Source organism: Cynocephalus volans, chromosome 7, assembly GCF_027409185.1.
Source record: "Cynocephalus volans isolate mCynVol1 chromosome 7, mCynVol1.pri, whole genome shotgun sequence".
NCBI classification, from domain to species: Eukaryota; Metazoa; Chordata; class Mammalia; order Dermoptera; family Cynocephalidae; genus Cynocephalus; species Cynocephalus volans.
In genome coordinates, this window is record NC_084466.1 from 99110950 (window position 1) to 99130970 (window position 20021).

Sequence of the window (20021 nt, forward strand, 5' to 3'; positions counted from 1 at the left end):
CCATCTTAGGAAGTCAGGAGTTAGAAACCTGAAGAGGTTTATCCACATCCTGTGAATTTGAGTCTCGTGTGGGTCTACTCCTCTAAAAAGAAAAGAACCACTGCAGTTAAAATGTGTTTCCATCAGGCCAATACTTAAATGTTTACATCTATTTACCTCCTGCTCTAAAACAGTTTTGCTCTGATTAGGCAAAGCTTAAGGTCTACACCACATTGATTATTTACAGGTTTGAACAAAGAATGTGGCCGGTCAAAGTGCTTCCTCCAAAGACACACCATGCGGGCACCCCCAGCAGGCCATGTGCCTAGGTTCAGGTGGCCCCATCTTCAGGGCTGCAGGTGGGGGATTAAGGCACCAAATAAAACCTTAGATCTGCAATGTACCTGTCCTTTCACAACTGAAATATCAAGGTATAAAGCCTCACAATTACTCGCAGAGTGAATAGGAGTGTTGACCACGGGGGACAGGAAAATAAAACTGCAAACTGAGGGAAGAGGGGAACGCAGTCCCACAGCTCACCCCTTCACCACGGGGGCTCAGTAGGCAGAAGAACATCACTGGCTTTGCCTGTGTGGGTACAGAAGGCATATTTGGACTCTGCTGTTTTAGGATTTATTTCTAGAGTTGGGTTTCAAGCCCATAAGGACACCAACAAGTTCAGTTTTATAGACAACATGTGGTAAATATTAAATTGCAGCACTGACTCAGACAAGGGCAATAAACTCACACTAGCCTATTCAAATAACTACTGTATTTCATTGATTTTGTGATGCACTTTAAAAAAAAAAAAACATTTTACTATCTCTAGAACTCAGTGTGCATCTTGCAATCAATGACATCATAGATTCAATGAAAGATAGTATTTATGGAGTATTTATTATTGAACAAGAAACTGCATTAGATGTTGTGAGATATACATGACCCTTGTCCTCAAATATCTTCCAATGAAGTTGCGTGAAAGACAATAATAAAGTTTCAAATAGATGCTAGCACCATGGTTCCCAAACTGTGCACCAAGGCACCCTGGGGCACATGAGTGAACCCGCAGGAACACTGCAGGAGAGTTTAAGCTTTCAAGGTAAATATAGCCATACTTGACCTCTGCTTGACACACCCTCCTCCCTGCCCCAACTCACGACGGCTCACAGTTTCAGTAGTAGATTGCACAATGTTTCTTTTGATGATGCCATATCTTTGCAAACCTGGGTTTTTGGCTGTTGCTGTAATTAAAAGCAAGTGCTGGGTAAAAATCAATATGGAACAGAAAATGAGGGTGACAGTGTCCAATCTGATTCCAAGGTTAGAAGACCTGTGTGGTACCCCACAGGTACACACATTCTATCTGTAACTCACTGTGGTTATTTAAGAATGGAATAAAAACATTCTTTTTTCTTTTAATTTATGTGTATTATTTTTTCAAACAGCTAGTACATTGTTAGGACATTAACACTTATTAAGGACCTAACCACTTAATAAATGGACCTGACAGGCATTTCTTCTGGCCTAGTGGCACTGAGAACACATGACTGAGACACTAAGGACTCTGTGGACTGAGAAAGTCTAGGAATTTCTGTTAGGGTCCACCACCAAAAAGCTCAAATATATCCTTATGTCTTGTTCAAGGTCACCTTGAAGCAAGGAAGATGAGAAAGTTAAAGAAGTTATTTTAAAAATTTGAGTTCATGTTTAAATCTGACTAATACTTGCACATAATAATAAAGAAAAGCAAGAAGGTACATAAAGAAAAATGCATAAAATGAAAAGCAACAGTCTCCCGCTCCACTTTTTCTACCCCTAGTCTTGCTGCCGGAGGCAACTACATGTAACAATTTTTAATTTTAGTTCTGAGTTCTCCAAAACTCTAATGTTCATACCTCTACTTCTCCATCTATTTTCACTTTTATACAGTCTCTGTCTGTGCCTAAGAACGAGAATTTAACTCATCTTTCTCCCCCCTTTTCCAACTGTTGACAGTTATATTTTCATTTTTATTTCCTCTGCTGATTGCCTTGGAAACTTTGAATAACACACTTCAATCTGTTTCTGACTCCATCAACTTGAGGCATTGCCTGTCCTGTCATCACCAGATGTGATGAGGTTGTGAGCACTTCATCTTTCCCTGGTCCTGTCCTCCTGATTTCACCCCCGCCCCCATTTCTACCTCCATCTTCTGTATTTTCCGTTGTTCTAGTTCAGTTTTTCAGTTACTGCTGACAACTGCGGACCTATACTAAATACCAAAATACTAAATGGCAAATTACAGAAATAAACAATTCACGTGTTTTAAATCAGGCGCTGTTCTGAGTAGTGTGATGAAATCCCATGCTGGGACCTGAGTCAGCCCTATGTCCTGTGTACTCACACCACAGATGGTACCCACCTAGGAGTCCTTAGTAGCTGTCATGGTTATCAGAGCAACAGCGATGGTATCGCAGCGCTTGTGTCCAGTAACCTTTATTTTACTTAATAACGGCCCCAAAGTGCAAGAGTAGTGATGCTGGCATATTGTTATAATTGCTCTACTTTATTTTCAGTTATTGTTGCTAATCTCTCACTGCGCCTAATTTATAAATTAAATGATCATAGGTGTGTATGTATAAGAAAAAACATAGTGCACGTAGGTTCAGTACTATCCAAGGTTTCAGGCATTCACTGGGGATCTTGGAATATATCCCCCTTGGATAAGCAGGGGACTAGTGTATATTTTGTTCTATTATCACAGCAAAATCTTCCACATTTAGTCTCTAGGTTTATTTTGAAAGTTAAATGCCAAAAGGCAGTATTTACATGATTAAGACTTCATAATTATTGTTCTCTGCAGAACTGAGTGGGGTGCTTAGAACCATATTTCCTTTTCCATGGTCCAGCATTAGGATTCTTGTGTCTTAGCATCAAGAAGAATGGATTTTCTTTGTTCTGAAAACCTGTTGTTCAAAACCATTCCACATTTTACTGGGTTTCACATTTGGGCCATGTCTTTACTGTACAGCTTCCCCTCCAAACCATGAAGTTACTAACTACAGTTGATTCTCATTATGTGTGGTAGTTATGTTCTATAAAGCAGCCTGGAACAAATAATTAGCAAATATAGAACCAGTGCTCCTATGGGAAATACAGGGTTAGGTTCCTGCAAGCCTCTGGTCACAGCAAATCATTAAGTGATTACTACTTAACCTTGTTTTATGGGTGTTTCTGTTTAAAGATACCTTATTTAATAGATACTATTGATTAATTAGTATTGAACTCATGGCCAATAGCACTTTAACTTAGGCCTGAACGAAGCTTATCTAACACACGTATTTTCTCCAAATGGCACATCACAGTCTTCTTGTGCTTGGAAACACTAGACAGCACTTCAGGACTATGCTAGGGGGCCATCTCACACAGCAAAATCACCAACAGAAAGCACAGAAATGTGAAAAATGTGTCACGAAACAGACCATGGAAAGGACACTTGTTTACAGTGTGAGAGCTGAAATAAGAAAGCGAATTGTCGCCTGGCTCAACCTCAGCTGGGAAGGTGCACTTGTGGTGACTAACATTTTTTTTTTTGGCCGCTTGCCCGTACAGGGACCCCATAACCTTGGTGTTCCAAGGCTATGCTCTAGCCTACTGAGCTAACCGGCCAGCTTTGTGTCTGACATTTTTTGCTGTCTGTGCATGCACATGTCCTTGAATGACCACACAAGTGCCTCAAGTATTGATTTTGGGGTTACAAATAAATTTTAGCAAGTAGACAAATTTGCAAATATGGAATCCACGAATATAAAGATGGACTGTAGTTTTATTTGTTCTTGTTGAAAAAAGAAAAATGTGCCCTTACCATATGCTCAAAATCACCTAGCTTGTCAATCATCATGTTCTTTGCAGAGGCCAGGTTCTTCCCAGAGACACTGTTCCTGCAGTGATCTGACCTCCAGCTCCAGTCTAGAATGGAGGTTGTTTTAGCCACCAGGCATCCTGGGACCTGTCCTCCCTGCTTATCCTTGATCCCATGGCTTCTTTTTCCTGGTTTTCTCCTTTGTTTTGCTGGTATCTGCCTCATGTCATTCTTCAGGGAAGTAAACATTTTCTTACACAAATGGAATTGTTTTAATTGAATGATCTTTGGATTATCATTTAGTGGGATATATTTTGCTTCAACATTCTGAAGTCACCGATGCCTGCTTCCTTCACCCCCACCTCATTTATTCTGCCCAACACTTGGCAGTAAGCTGGTTCAATATGAAAACTCCTGTCTTTCACAATTCGAGGATTTTTTTTTTTCTGTTATGTACTTGTAATTGATTGTTTTTCTTCCATCCCTTTATTTCTCCCACATCGTCCTCTACTTGTCTCTTACTGGCATGTCTGGTAACCAGGCGCTGGATCTCCTGAATTGCATTTCCAAGCCTTTTATCTTTTTGCTTATTTTTTTTAGTCTTTTCAATCTCTAATTTTGGTAATTGTGTTTTGAATTTACAAGAGCTCAGTCTTGTTCTCAGATTGTTTCTTTTTAATAGCATCTTGTTCTTTTATGAAAGCACCATGTCTTCAAATCTCCCTGCAACTATTTGGAATGTATTAAAATTATCTTCTGTTCTCTGAATTGTTTTACCCTGGCAGTTGTTTGTTCTATTTATTTATTTTCATCTTTCCCTTTCATGTTGACTTTCCTTAAATGTCTGGTGATCTTTGGTTTTAAGAGCATTCCTGTTTAAGAACGAAGGACAAGGTTGATTATTACAGGCAGACAGAAGAGCTTTCCTTAACTATTGTTTGGTAGGCAATGCTTCCTGTTTAGGACCCCCAGGTGTGTGCAGGGCGTGCCAATCAGCAGGCATTGCCTTGGGATTGGCATTTAGGAACTGAGATCCCCCAAATGCCAGAATGAGGGAGCTTTATTTTGTGGCCTCATATCCATCCTAGAAATTCTGCATGTGCCCTGTAGCTGTTTGATTTCATTACAGAGGAACCTCAGATTGTTAACTTGAGGGATGAACACTGGATTCCCATTTCTGGGAATGAAGGGAGGGAGAGAGGCCAGTTCACCTGGCTGTCCTGGACACAGACCTTCAGTGGGTCCCCTCTCCCCCCACTGCCTACTTTCACTGCAGCTCTCTCTTGCTTATATTCTTAGTTGTGGCTTCCCCTGTGACACTGTCCACATGTTCCTATATACTTTCCGCCTTCCACAGGTTTCTTGTAATCTCCCATCTGCTGATGGCCAAAACCAGCCCCTGCCCCTTCGTTATTAAGTGTTTATTTTCTTTGTACTTTTTAACCATTATTTCTATGGGCTCCAGAGAAGGAGGAGGTTGAAGAAAAGCACATCTGTTCAGTCCATCACTTTGAACTGAAACGAAAGATATCATTTTAGTTTAACACCTTAACAAATCTCATTTGTGGATTAGCCTGGAAATGGGTATGCTGGTAAGGAGAAATAGCTCAACTGCTTTATAATTGAGTAATAATGTCATGATAAAAAATTAAGATCACTTTCATCACCAGGTGAGTTGGTAAAAACTAATTGGTCTTGAGATAATTGAAGAATATAAAATTTCACATCAAGAGCTTGTATAAGACACATTAATGTAATAGAATCCAACTCAGTGTGTCTGTGTTTGCACAACTGTGGCATATGGGATTCTCATAAACAATATTTAAAATTATACTGTAATCCCAGAAGGGAGGAGAGGAAAGGAAAGAATCCTAAGCATTTGTCTTTATTGAATGAATTGCTTTTGGTGAAAAACTGCAAACTTTAACACACTGATTGCCTTCATAGAGAGAAAAAATAGTCTGGTTTCTTTAGGCCAATATTTTCTCTTAATTCAAATAAGTTCTTTTTCAAGGGTAAAGAGCTGATAGAGAGGGAACCATTTTTTATGCCTGAACTTCTTGCTATTTTTTATTTTTTGTAAGCTGATGAGGACCATGACAAACTCTCAATCAGCAAGATGTCTATTAGAAGCCTCCAGCATCCTGATTTAAGTGATCCTTTTTTTCTACAGTTAAGCTTCTGCAAAAAGGCATTTAAAAAGAGGGAGTAGTCAGTAATTTGAGGATTGGGAGCAATAATTATAGGCCAGCATGTCACAGGTGAGGTTTGGTTGCACTGGTGAATCACCTTGACAAAGGGTCTGGAATTACAAGCTGGCTTATTTTAAACTACTATTTTGAGATCATTCTCTTCAGAAGTATACATCAAAATTCTTTCATATATATATTATTTGAAACTTAAAAATAAGAGATCTCATAACTTTTTAATAATGGAAATGTATTTTAAAAATAAAAACTTTAAATACTGTTTTCTGAAACGTTCATGAACTTGAAATTCATGGTGTCATTCCCTAATGGATCCGTGTACTGTTTTAAAATTGCTGAACTTCATTCCATTTATTCATCTGTAGTCCCTATGATATTTCCCTAATCTGTAGAACTGTGCTTCAGAATACTTTATATTATAAATATTTATGAAAAACGAAGTAGACACTGCAATGAAGCATCTTTACTCTGTCAGTTCAAAACTATCCTTTGGGAGAATAAAATAAGATGAAATAAAACTAGGTAGGAAATAAGGGAATTCAATAACAATATATTAACTATGTGTAGAAATATATTTTAAAGGATATGAAAAAAATCTGTTAGACAGCCTCACACCTAATAGAATTCTAATATATTTTGGTGTGCTACCCTAAGTACTGTATTAAAATAATAGTTTGTTAGCATCTATTTTGTAGGTGTAAAAACCATTTTCAGTAATACTAGCTAAATCACTTGCTCTATTACACTTCCATTTATGAACTCCAAGGGCAAAGCATTACTGCACAGGCAATACTTTCCAAACCATTTTCTTTTGAGGCCACCTTTATGTGACTGAGAATAGTCAATAATTTTATCGTCATATATGTTAAAGCACATTAACAATTTATAATGTAAAGAGCTACATCAAATGCAATTTCATCAAAATGACACGCAGATCAAATTAACCAAATTAACCAACCATGGACGTTAGAACCAAGCATTAATCCAATTTATTTAAATTACACTATTGGATAACAAATCATTCCCTTTTAAAATAGTATTTCAAATCACTTTGTGGAGTGGAAAACTCAACCACCAACACATTCTTTGAAATTCAGAGGCCGAGTGTGTGTGGTTATTACAGAGGAGCTGGGAGAAGGGCTGGGGGCATATCCAGGGTGGATTTAGGATATCTGCTGCTGCTGCAGTACACGGTGACCTTTTAACATACTTTGTTGTCTTTGTTGATCCTGAGCTATGTTTTTTTAAAAGAAAAGCAGAAGTTGTTGGTTCGTAGTGTATTTCTTCATAATTAGTCTGATGCTATTTTCTAATATAAATATGTTTGGCCAACAAGTACTAGTTAGATGAGAAATGAATAAAAATAATTTTAGTTTTCTTTGAATCTGAGTGAGTAATGCACCCCAGAAGAAAGTCAACAAGAAAATCAACTGAATTTATTTGGTTTCAGTTTGCCTTCCTGAATCTATTTATTCATGGAAAACAAACAAAAACAAAAACAAAACCCTCACTGGGTCCAGCCTGGTCTCTTCCTGACTTCTCACTTTTTGAGAATTGACAAATAGGAACAGAGGGCAAACTGTCCTGTTTCCTCAAAATCTCCTAGTTTCAAATAAGTTCTGCAGTTTATCGTTAACAGCAATGGTCCCTCTGCTTTGTCTGAGCCAAAATGAGCTGCTCAGGTGGGAGTGGGGGGATGCAGGAGCTCCCTTTGGGGGTTGGGGTGAGTGTACCAGTTCCAGACAGCAAGTTGGCTATAGCCCCGCTGCTCCCTGATCCACAAGGGGTTTCCAGAGACATCCATGTCTGCTGGGCAACTGAGTACATTGGTGGGGCCAGATATCTGCTCTCAATACAGAACAACAGACTGTGCTCTAAGCTGAGGCAGCTGCTCTGGAACCCCTCTTCCTCCATCCATTCCCCTGCCTGCACCTTCCTACCCTGTGTTCCTTACTGTCAGTCCTCAGGCAGTGGCTGCAATATGGCAACAAGAGGCTGGGGGCTTTTCCTCCAGCTGTAGTGTTCTGTGCTGTTGACAGGCAGTGTTCTGAGTATGCATGTGTGGGTCCCCCGTGGTCCCTAGGCCCTGGCATGTTGTATCAGCTGCACCAGCTAAATGCTACCACTGGCCATAGGGTGCCTTTCCGTCTGTGGGTGAAACCTGCAAACCCTCAAGGGGCATCATGGTGGTAGAATGGAAGGTGCAGTGCTTGGAGGGGAGGGGGCCTCCAGTTCTGCACTGACCAGCTATGGCTCCTAGGCAAGCCAGTTTGTTCAGAACTCCCCTTTTGCCTGAACAAAAATTATAGAGCTCTCACATATGAAACAGATGGAAGGGGAGCTGAACTGGCTGGAGTGGGGAGGTGCCCGGGAACCTCGATAGCTCAGTGCCAACTTTTCCTGCCTTGGATCCCTCAGCAACCCTGGGCTCTATGGAGCTCCCCCTGACAACTGTTGCATCAGCTGACCCCGAAGGCCCTTTCTAGTCTGTGAAGTTGCTGCTATTCCACAAAGATGCTCAGAAAGTGACTCCTGAGCCCCATCTGTTACGTACATTCACAGGGATGAGGCAACCCCGGGTAAAACAAGTCACATCCATCCAGGGGTGCTTTCTTTTGAAGTCACTATTTCATCACCCACAATAGTCATAGAAAAGAAAAACTGCACCTGAAAAATCTGCTTAATTTTGTTTCTAGGGCCACTTTTTCTCCACCACAAGACAATGATCAACATTGTTTATTACAGAACAGCTGAGGTGAGAATTCAGTTTAGTGGAGGTGAGGGGTGATACTTGAGTTGATTTCAACTTCACTGAAATACTGCAAGACTGATCAACTTGGAAGTTTACCGCTCTGATGGGGAAGCCAGTGAATTATCATCTGACCTAAAAGTTTATGATGTATATTGTATAAGCTATTGGAATTTACCTCTTTGTAGTCTACCACCACTATTTAATTTTAATGGTCTTATAGAGCAGTGAAGGCAGCTCAAAATACAAGTCACATAATTCTGTACACCATTAGTAATACACCATTAGTAATGCCAGCCCAGGAAACACAGGGCCTGGGTTCCAGGATAAGCATGATTTTATCTTATTATGTTTTTGTCCCCTGTTAACATGGAAATATTCCAAATTCAGGCACCTAAACTACGTATATCATCAGGACTGCCTCTCTATCTAGAAACAATCCCCAAATCTTTGGTCAGACCATGTGTTGTAATTTTGGGTTAAAAAATATGGTCACTGTAGCTAACTCTTCTGATATCACCGAATCAACTGAAGTCAGGGTCCATAAGCTGGTGGTCTGTGCATATCTCCACACCCATTTCTGTCAAAGCATGAGAATTTTGACTTGAATTACTCACTTCGTTCCAAGTCCAAATTGCAATGCCAGTCAAATGAATCGGGCAAGGTATGATGGATGGTGAGATGGGTCAATGAAGAGTAAGGGCTTCAGAGAAACCACTAAATTTATCTTATTTAATACTTTGTGACAAGACAGTTTAAAGTACAGTATTAGGTGGTTCAACTTGGTACTTTTTTTATCTTTCATTTGTCATAGTTGGGTAAAAGAGTGTTGCAAATGAGGAGTTTTTAAAATAAAAATCTGCATACACTAATATTAAAATAAACATAGTCTGAGAATCATCAGAAGGCCAGTAGTCCCTAGTTCTTACCACAGGGACATAGGCTGGAGGGCTGTGGGCTCAGGCTGCCTGCGTTGGGGTCCCCGTGTGGTGACTTGGGGCACATTTGTAATCTCTCTTCCTTTCTGTAAGATGGGTATAATAACAGTACCTACCCATAGGGCTACTGTCACAGTTAAATAACAAATATAAAAAATGCTGGGAATAGTACCTGGCAGGTAGTAGGCATTTAATAAACACGAACTACTATGATTTATTTTGACAAAGGAAACCAGTCATAAGAGAACAATTTGCATAGAATATAGTCCAGGGAACATTTTCTTGAGCATATTTCTATTTGTCCCTCCATTTCAATATCGACTACTATAATGCTACAGCGCTTGAAGTGTGTGTGTAATAACGTGAGGCTTAGAGCTCAGCAACATCTCCTATTTCTCTCATTGATCTTAGGAGCTGGTATAGAGGGGTGGTAATGACATTTAAACCCTAGAAAAACTCTGAGAGCCCCATATTCTACTAAGAACCCTCATGACAGCAAACACTTTGATTTTTCCCAAAGCTGGGCACAGTTGGACCCCTCCTACTGTAATGCCGTATTCTCCAAATTCCATCTGCCTGGGAATTCACAATCATTGCAATGCTGGAATCACAGGATTTCACAAAATCATAATCTAAGACTGAAAAGGACTTGAGTCATCAATCATTTGGTGCCCTTCCGCCCAATTTTAGCCACAGTGAAAGGTGTGACTTGTAAGGAGCAGTGGTCGTCAGTGACTGACTTGTCTGTGGCCACATAGTCTGTGTGAGACTAGACCTAGAACCAGCCCCCTGACCCCAATTTCTGGAACCATGGTCTGGGCTGTTTTTCCTAAACTCTGTTGCATGTTTCATCTCCCACGGCACTTAGCATAATGCTAGGTACACAGTCGACATTCAATAAATATTCCATAAATGAGCAAATAAATAAAACCAGACTTAAATATTTTGTTTCAAAAGCATTTCCAGGTTCATTTTGTGTGTGTGTGTGTGTGTGTGTGTGTGTGCGTGTGTGTGTGTGTGTGTTTAAAGAGTTATCTTCTCAATCACTTATCTTTTCCCCAAGGCTAATTCCCAACACACATCCCAGGTTGTACCCAGGAGGAAAAAAAACCTCCCTGTCCTCCCTATCCTCAAGCTTTCACTACTTCCTTTTTAAAATACCACCTTCCAATATCATTATTAGAATTCATATTCTTTTCTACTGGCTCATTTTTTTCCTTCTAAATTTCTAATACTTGATCACACCCCTCCTCCTTCCTCCTCCTCCCACCCTAGGCCCCTCCCCCAACTGCTCCACAACATCTTAGAATGTAAAATAATAATAATAATAATAAATAAATAAAATTTAAAAAAATTAGCTACTTTTCTAATTTAAGATATTCACAGAATCATAGAGTGATGAAAGAAATTGTGAGCGTTTAGTTCCCCTTCAGCCTGAACCTTGGCAGGACAGGGCAGGGCTGCAGCCTCGAAAGCGAATTTCCATAATTGTGTTGAGGAAAGAGGAGGAGCTAGCTCAGTGTCATCATCCTACCTACCGTGTCCCCTTGTCCCACTTCCATCCAATTCCTGCTACACTCTCTGTTCCCTTCCAGTCTAAAATTCTCTTCTCTCTTTAAAAATTATAGAAGCATTTAATTTGTGACTTTCATTACACATTATCACTCACTTTACAATTATTAAGAAATATATAAATTAATTCAAATAGTAAAATTTCAAATATTATAGCAATGATTACCGATAGGTATGAGTCATGATATGCGTAGAGCCCTTCTTGACAAGTCCTCCAGTTCTTGTCTTTTTTAGTGGGTATCTTCTTCTGTCCATTTTTGCATACATTTTTACTTAAAAAAAAGTATAGTTTTATTTCACTTTTACACCATTAGTACCATACAGTATGTACTGTTTTGCAGTTTGCTTTTTTCATTAAAAGTATGTCTTGGTGACCTTTCTCCATCTCAGTATGTATAGATTTGCTTCATTCTTTTTAACTGCTGCCTAATATTTCAGAAGGTAGATGTATCAGAGGTTTTTTTTAGCCCTTTCCTATTGATGGCTCTTAGGTTGTTTTCAATTTCAGAAGTACCAAAAGTCTGCAATGAACATCCTTATACATTCTAAGCACACATGTGACTGCTTCTTTAGGATACATACCAAGAATGAAACGCTGGGTCACAGGAGGTACACACTATTAATTTAATAGTGCCAAACTGCCTTCCAAATTGCCCTTTATATCAATTTACACACATGTCAGCAGTGTATGAAAGTATGTACCTGTTTTCCCATTAGCTTGCTAATATCACTTTTTGCCTTGCTTTACCTGCATTTATATTTTATCTCTTAGGCTTGGGGTTGCAAGCACTGTAAGAGTAGGGCCCTTAATTTCCTCCTATTTGCATTCCTTCCCCCGTCCAGAGGTGTTTAAGGATCGGTGCTCAATAAACATTTGTTGAATGATCTCTAACCGTAAGTTCTTTGGCCATTTCTGTGCAGTACGCACTTTTCAAAAGCATCTACCAAAACTGCATCTAACTTCGAGGTTATTTCTTAAGAATGAAAAACATTCTTAGGAAAGTTGGTTGAATTTTTGCACATTCCTTCTCCTGAACAAGTTACACATATCTTTCATTTAAAGTTGTCTAAGACACGATTTGCCTCCTGCTCGGCTGGCAGGAGGAGGCAGTGAAAACAGACACGGTTGTCTTAGACAATAGCTAGCAGGGTGTCCCCCCTACTGGGAAACAGCAGACCAAAGGCGCCTCCGAAACCCTGGGAACTAGACAGAAAGTGGAATGGGAGGGAGTAGGGTCAGAATCTTTGGGACATTTTGGATCCAAGGAGGTACACAGAGGAAACGTAAATAATGTCTTAAGCCTGGCAATGAATGGATTCAGATGAGGCAGGCTTGAGTTAGGGTAGGAAGAATCAGAGGAGCGGAGAACTGGGCATATTTTAAGAGGAAATTCGGATACAGGAAAGAGGGGTTTAAAGATGTGAATTATGTGATTGAAGATAAACTTTCCCACCAGGCGGTGCCTACACTATATTTATTTATATGATAATCTCTGGCTAAAGCAATTCTAAAAATCACCAGCACCGTTCCAAATCTTGGAGCTCTGAACATTTAGTTTGAAAAGAAGAGTTTTGCAAAAGGTTAAGAGATAACTTTCACTTAAATATGTACGTTTTGTGAATTATTTGTAGCTTAGTTTGTTTCAAAACAACACAAACGAAGACACATTCTCGCTCTTAATAATGTTTTCTTTTTCTCTCACCCATCGAACCGTTTCAGCATGCAGCCCAGTGAGGGTACGACGATGTCGCCACACACACAAGTGAGACAGCAAGGAAACCATTTGCCACCAGGGGCTCCTGGGGTCTGCGGGGCTTAGAACTGGGCGCTAGTTTTGAAATGCCCAGAGCAGGATAGCTGGCCTGACACCACAGTCACCAGCGCCGCTGTAATGGAGCCACCGCCCTCACAATCGAGACTTCGGAGCCGTGGTGCCCATCGCGCCACCTCAAACACACAGGGACCCCCGCTTTGGTTTTTCAGCCATTTCTTCTCTCCCCTTTCATCGCTTCACCCACCCAGGGCAGTTGCCACCCCGCTCCCACCCCGGCAATGACCAGGCCTAAATCAGACCCACGGTGGCCCATTTCAAGCCCAGGAACAATCAGAGACGGGAAACTCCCGGAGAAGGAGGCTCTTTGGCCCTTGGGAGACCAATGCCCCTTTGGCCATTGTTGTGAGGAACAAAGAGGGCAGGAGATGAGGGCGCCCCCACGAGGAAAGGCGGGGAAAGACACCCACGGGCGCGCTTCTGGAGGCCGGCGAGGCTGGGACCAGGGCGCGCCGGGACTGCGGGCTGGAAGCCTGGGGAGGCAGCGCTGGTCCCCACCCGCCGCGCCCCGCGCGCGACTCGCACCGCGACCGGCGGCCGGCGCAGCCCTTTGCGACGCCGCAGCCACTTTACTTTTATCCCCCCTTTTCCTTATTAATATTATTATTATTGTCTTTCCCGCGCAAAGCGGGAAGCCGGGACTGCCCGGGCGAGCCGCGGAGGGGCCGCCATTTCCCGGTGAAAGCGCAGCGCGTGTCGGCACCGGGCGCCCCGGAAAGGGAACCGGAGGGGAGTGCCCGGCCCCGCGCCTTCCTTCGCGCCGGCCTCGGGGCGCACGCCCGCCCGCGGTCCCCGTGTGGCAGCGCAGCAGCCCCTGGCCCTCGCCCCCGCTGCCCGGCGTCCCCGGCCTGACCTTCCCCGGCGCGGCCCGCCCCCGGACCCGGGTCCCTTCCCTCCGACCCGCGCCTCCGCACCCCCTCCATTGTCAGCCCGGAGCGGCCGGCGTCCCACCCCGGCCACCCTCGGCGCGCTCCCCGGGCCCCTGCACGGGCCCCCGCCCCGTCCCCCTCCGCGCCCGGGTACCCCCCCTCCCGCTTCTGCGCCCCAAACTCCGCATCCCAGGAGTCCCCCGCTCCCTGCGGCCGCAGCCTCGCCTGTGGCCCGCTGCGGGACCCCGCATCCTCCCTCCCTCCCCATTGCCCAGGATGCCCCCGGCCCCTCGCCGGCAGCAGGGATTTTACCGCTTCTTTAACAAGCCCCCTTTATCTCCCAAGGAAGCAAGTTGGGAGGCTTGATTTATTAACCTTTTTTTTTTTTTTTTGGCAGGGGGATCGGTTACCGGGGGTGCGCCGGCAGCGGCTGGGGAGACACACAGGGGTGGCTCTCTCCCGCCCCTGCACTGCCCCGGCGGCGCGTTTTGTCTCCAGACCCCGGAGCCCCCTAAACAACAATGCCCTCGCCATGGCGGGCTCACCTGGTGCTGCGCCGCCTGCTCCGGGCGCCCCGTGCCCTCTGCGCGCCCCTCCCCGGGCGCAGGTTCGGCCCGCGCGGCGCCGGTGCCGGGCAGGACTCTTTGCCTTTCTTTGGGTTCTGTCTGTGCGTGTCAATGGCGGCAAGCGGCAGTTCTCTGGGCCGCGGATAGTAGCGGGGGGAGGAGGAGGAGGGAGAAGGGACGGCTCCTTCTGCACATAACCACCTCTAGGAGGAGTCGCTCAGCCTGATCCCCCGCCAGCCCAGGCTCCATGACGGGTCCGGGGCTGTCGCTGGGGCTTGATGAGCTATTGTCCTCCAGGAGCATTAAGGATGAAGCCGCGCGGCCTCCGCGTCGTTGGCGGACCTGCCGGATGCGCCGAGGGCCACTTGCTAAGATGAGGCTTTCCTCAGAGCTGGGCGCAGAGGCGCCACGGTCCCCAGCCAGGGTCTCCTGCTAGCCGGGTCCACCTCTGGTGGGAGAAGGCGGCGTGGGCGTTCATCTGGCAGTTCTGGAGAGAGCCTTAGAAGATAAAAGCGAAAAATGCCACCTCCGATGTCCTCGTGTCCTTAAAGAACAACAAATACATTCACGTTTGTGTCCGCCACTGGGAAGAGAGAATAGGGCGGCCACAGCCACGAGAATTGAGAATTTATATCCATGCCTGTCGGCTTTTTATAAATTAAGACCGATTTAGAATCCAGCGTTGGGTAATATGTGGAGTAGCAGATGTATGATTTGGTGGGTAAGACCGTGTGCATGGACATCATTTTTAACTGGGTTGCTTTACAGTGTGTTAATTAGTAATATCCCAATGGGTATTAAGATGAGCACGAGTCTATTGTCTTACGGACTAATTCTTATTAGTTTCTTGAAAATGTATTTTTATGCGGGTGTGGCGGACAATCTCAGGTGTGGTAATAGGGATTAGTGGTTGCTCCGTTCTTGCTGGAAGCCAGTTCTCTCCTTTGTATTGTGAGGTGTTGGCAAGGGCTCCATGGCTGGAGGGCGAGTCAAAGGGATTGATTTCAGTGGGAAATGCTAACTTGGACGGAACATCCATGTTCCCTCTGATTTCTCCTTGATGAGTCGAAGAATTGTGAGAAGCAACATTCAAAAAAGAGAAGCCCACGCGAAAACAGAATTCTCTAGCACTGGCCAAATGGATGTTTTTCAAAACTGTTACCATTTGATAATATTGTGTATGTTGGCTGCTATGAACTATATAGGCAATGGGGGGCTTTGGTGTGCCTGAAAGCCTCCGATTCCCTGAATGAGAAGGACCCAAATGCCTACTATCCTCTGGATCTATACTAGCAATGCCATGGTGATTGCTGGCATTTATAGATAGTGCTTTAGATTTAGAACATGTGCATTTTAAACAAGTGTTATTTGCTGAGAAACCAGACATGTACCTCTCTGACTTCCCCCCAAATCACGCATGTACCATAAAGGAATAAGTAAACCTCTCTGCTTAAATCTCATATGGCTTCTCAAAGTCTCCTGGACCCAATAGTCTTAGTTTACTGGGACTTCCATCGCACTTCTTCCTAAGCCTTTTACACTCTCTATGTATGACCTCACTGTTCTTTGTCTTGGAAGGTACTTTCTCAGGTCAGAAATCCAATCAGTATAAAGTTCTCTTTTCCCAAGACATATTTAAAGGGTCTCGAATGATCCCTCGGGGCACCTCACAATGGTGTTTTTTCCCATTCCTAAAGGAAGTGCTTATGTTCCTTCTTCCATAGAGTTCTGGTGCCCATTCGTTACCTGAAATAACCTTCAGGCCAGCATTCAAGAGCATTCAGGAGCCTTCTAGGAGTGCTTGAAAAATACTCCTACTCTATTACCCAATCAGCCAAGCTGACTGAAATATAGTTGAATAATTCATCAGTAAATATTAGATTCACATTCTCCCTGTAATTTCCCAATAAAAATGGTATACGAGGTCATTTTTATGTGAACTTTACGTAACTTCTTTCTTCCTAGCATTTTATTATGTGCTATCCTGACAAAAGCTGAGTCCAGGAAATTTGCTAGTCAAGATTCCCCCATTTCATATTGGTTGGTTTCTTCAAATAGACGATGTAGTCACAACCCGGAGAATCAGGGCATCGTCAGCTTCATAATATTTTGGTTCTTAGGATAGAAGGAATCACAGAGTTCGCTTGGTCAGACCCCTTGTGTTATAGGAAGAAATCTGGTACTTGGGAGGGTGAAGTGACTCAGCCAAAGCCACACGAGTAATTAGTGGTAGAGCCTCCAATGCATTTCTAGATCCTAGCCAATGCAGTTTCCACCAATTCCAAGCTTTCCAGCTTTCCAGGATGTGTAGGGGACAGATATGCAACTTAATATTTAGATCTAGTTAAATTATGTATGTTTAATGATGACATTTAACACATAAATAAAAATGTAGGACAGATAATATTGTATAATTAAAGTACATTTAAAATAGTCAACATGAATATAAGTTCATCAGTAATCTTGAGTTCTGCAGTGGCCTCTAGCTGAGGGAACCTCTGGCCAGTTGAATAACAAATAATGATAAGAGCTTACACTTATTGAATGCTTACTATGTGCACTGTATGAAGCATTTTACCCTTTGCTATGGGTTAAATGTGTCCCCCAAAAGTTCATGTATTGGAAACTTAATCTTGTTACAGTGTAAAGAAGGTAGGAAATCCAATTATAGTATTTGACATGTGGGGCCTTTAAGAGGTGATTAGCTTGTAAGAACTATACCCTTGTGAACGGTTTGATCCACTCATGGAGTAATGGGTGTGGTTCCGATGGCTTTAGAAAGAGAGCAAGGAGGTTAGCTCTCTCTTGTTCAGCCCATTCTCTCCATGTGACATCCTGTTCTCCATGGGACCCTGTAGAGAGTTCCTATTAAGAAGGCCCTCAACCAGATGTGTTCCCTGGACTTTGGACTTCCCAACCTCTAAAACTGTAAGAAATAAACCTCTTTTCTTTATAAATTACCCAGGTATTCTGTTATATGCAACAGAAATGTACTAATATACTCTTATTAACACATTTAATCCTCACAACAATTCTATGGGGTAAGCACTATTTTTTCCTTTTTTACAGATGGTGAAACTGAGGCAGAGAGTGGATGAGAAACTTGCCCACAGTTGCAGAATTAAGAGGTGCAGATTCATGCTGTTAATCACTGCCTTAATATGAGGGTTGGTGAGTGCAAAGGAATTTTGCACTAGGCCACATGATCCAAAGCCCTTGGACCCCTCCCAGTACATATTCTCAACAAGTCAGCAAACAGCCTAATTACAGAAGGCTTGGTTGATTACGATTGTACTGAAAACATTTACTTAACCCTTGACCTGTATGTGTGCACAATAGTATGAATACATGTATTGATTGTGAGTTGACTCCGTTGACAAGGATGTTGATTAATTTTATTGAGATGCAGATGAACTACTTCTCTATTTAGAGACAGGAGGTATCATGACTTACGGATGAACAAAAATGGATCAAATGAATCAGCCATGCAACCAAATTCATTTCCTGTTGGTTCTACTAGTAATTCACCCCCAAAATCATCTATTTTAAAAATAGCTTCATAGATTTTGCTCTCCCAAATGTACTTTTCTTTCTTAAGATCTAAATTTATGATGTTGTGTGAATTGAATGGACTTTTATTTTCCTTGATTAGTTTTAATCCAGTTTTTGATATGTACTATAATTTGTGATTGTTTTACCCTTCCAGGATCTTGGTATACAATTACCTTATTAATTTCCTGACTTTTTCTCTTCCAGAAAGACTGTGTGCATGTAGGTATATATTTATATCTGGAATATGTAAATATATGTGTGTAAGATTTGTATATGCCGATTAATTTTATTTGAGAATTTCTGATCTCCTTTGAAGTAAACTGAGATTACCTGGGAGGGTCATAGAAACAGATGGAAATCATTGGTTTAAGCTCTTCTTTGGATGTAAGTTAGGCAGCTCTACACCCCATGTTAATTCCATTAAGGCACCAACTGGCACAATTCTAAATATCAACTTGGGGACCTGAGTTTATAAATGTGGACAAAGTACCAAGCTAAAAAGTATCCCATCGTTCTAAAGAATAAATACAGTTCCAAAAGTACCTCTTAGCTAAGAAAATATTAGGAATTCTGACTTAAAATATTTTGTATTTTGGCTAGAAACATAAAAAGTCTTTCCTGTTGTTATATTTTGAATAGTGAACATAATTAGTGTCAAACTTTTATTTCCTTGATCAGAAGTGATGGCTTTAGGATCTTAATCATTTATGGAAGGGAATAGTGTCCCTTAAGAAAGGACACACAGGTAATCATTATGCCAGCAAAGCCCATCCTTAGTATCAGTGGCTTAAATGAACATCTTGGTCTCCTAACAAAAGAAACATTTTACTAGTCCTGGTTCTTAAAAACAATCATAAAATATATCCTTTTGATACTAAGTCCTGACCTTATGGTTCTGGGAAAGGGGATTTGCACAATGGGTGTGTGTGTGTATAGATGCATACCTATGTATACACATCTATATGTGAATGCATAAATATTTGATGAGTATGTTACATGGATAGTGACAGAGATTCCAGTAGGCTCAGAGTTAAGTCTGGTTTGGATTTTAAAGGAACCTACCAAATGTTTAGTGTTTAACTGACAAACTATTTTGTAAAGGAAAATAAAACATTTCAGATTTTTAATACAAATACATTGTCAACCCCAATTATGCAAAGTTGTGTTGGGAAAATAAGACACATGGTGTCATTAAATTTAATGGAAACAGAACTGGGAGCTAAGCAGAGTGTGCCAGTTGTTATCTTGCTCCAGGAGATCACCCCGTTACCTCCAGGCAGCTCCTTGTGACAATTGTGATGGGAAGTGGCAGCAAGCATCAAGAATTTGGACTTTAGCATCTGGAGTTGCAGATCTGTACAATGTGACCTCACACCTAAACAAAATTGCTCTTACAGTTTAGGCCCATTCTAGAGAATGGGGGCATTGATTTTCCAAATCCACAAATGCGGAATACCATAGTGAAACTATAATTTATTTATACAAAAATGGTGTGTTTTTACAAAGGCCATCTGTCAGTTGACTCTCTGATCTAAAACAAATCTGTTTGTTCCCCAGAAGAAATAACATGTCTGTTGAAAAAGGATTTATGGACGACAGGCTGCCCAATCCACCAGCCATTGGTATAATAGTAACTATTTATGATATATTTACTTCTAAGGGAGTGCTGTGAGTGGAAACTATTACTTGTAAAGTATGGTAATTAATTTTTCATTACCTCAAAGCCAAGAAATGGAGCCCAGTTGCATTTGTGAAGATTGCTGCATGAGAAACATGTTCATTCTGGAAAAAAATAAATCCAAATAAAAGCATTCATAGAGCTGTGGCCCAATGAAAATTCACAGGTCTGCTTGGGTGGGGATAGGACCATGGGGTTCATCTCAAGCCCTTGATTATTTTCTGGTGGACAAGAGGAC

At 42.1% G+C, this 20021-nt stretch overlaps 1 protein-coding gene across 1 annotated transcript in view; it reads right to left on the bottom strand.

The window, feature by feature from the left end:
* Nucleotides 1-14654, bottom strand: part of LOC134381979 (core histone macro-H2A.2) — a 57483-nt gene extending 42829 nt beyond the window's left edge. Inside the window, exon 1 of the mRNA XM_063101965.1 lies at nucleotides 14533-14654. The gene's annotated coding sequence lies outside the window, so the exon portion shown is untranslated. The remainder of the gene's footprint in view (nucleotides 1-14532) is intronic.
* Nucleotides 14655-20021: the final 5367 nt, after the last annotated feature.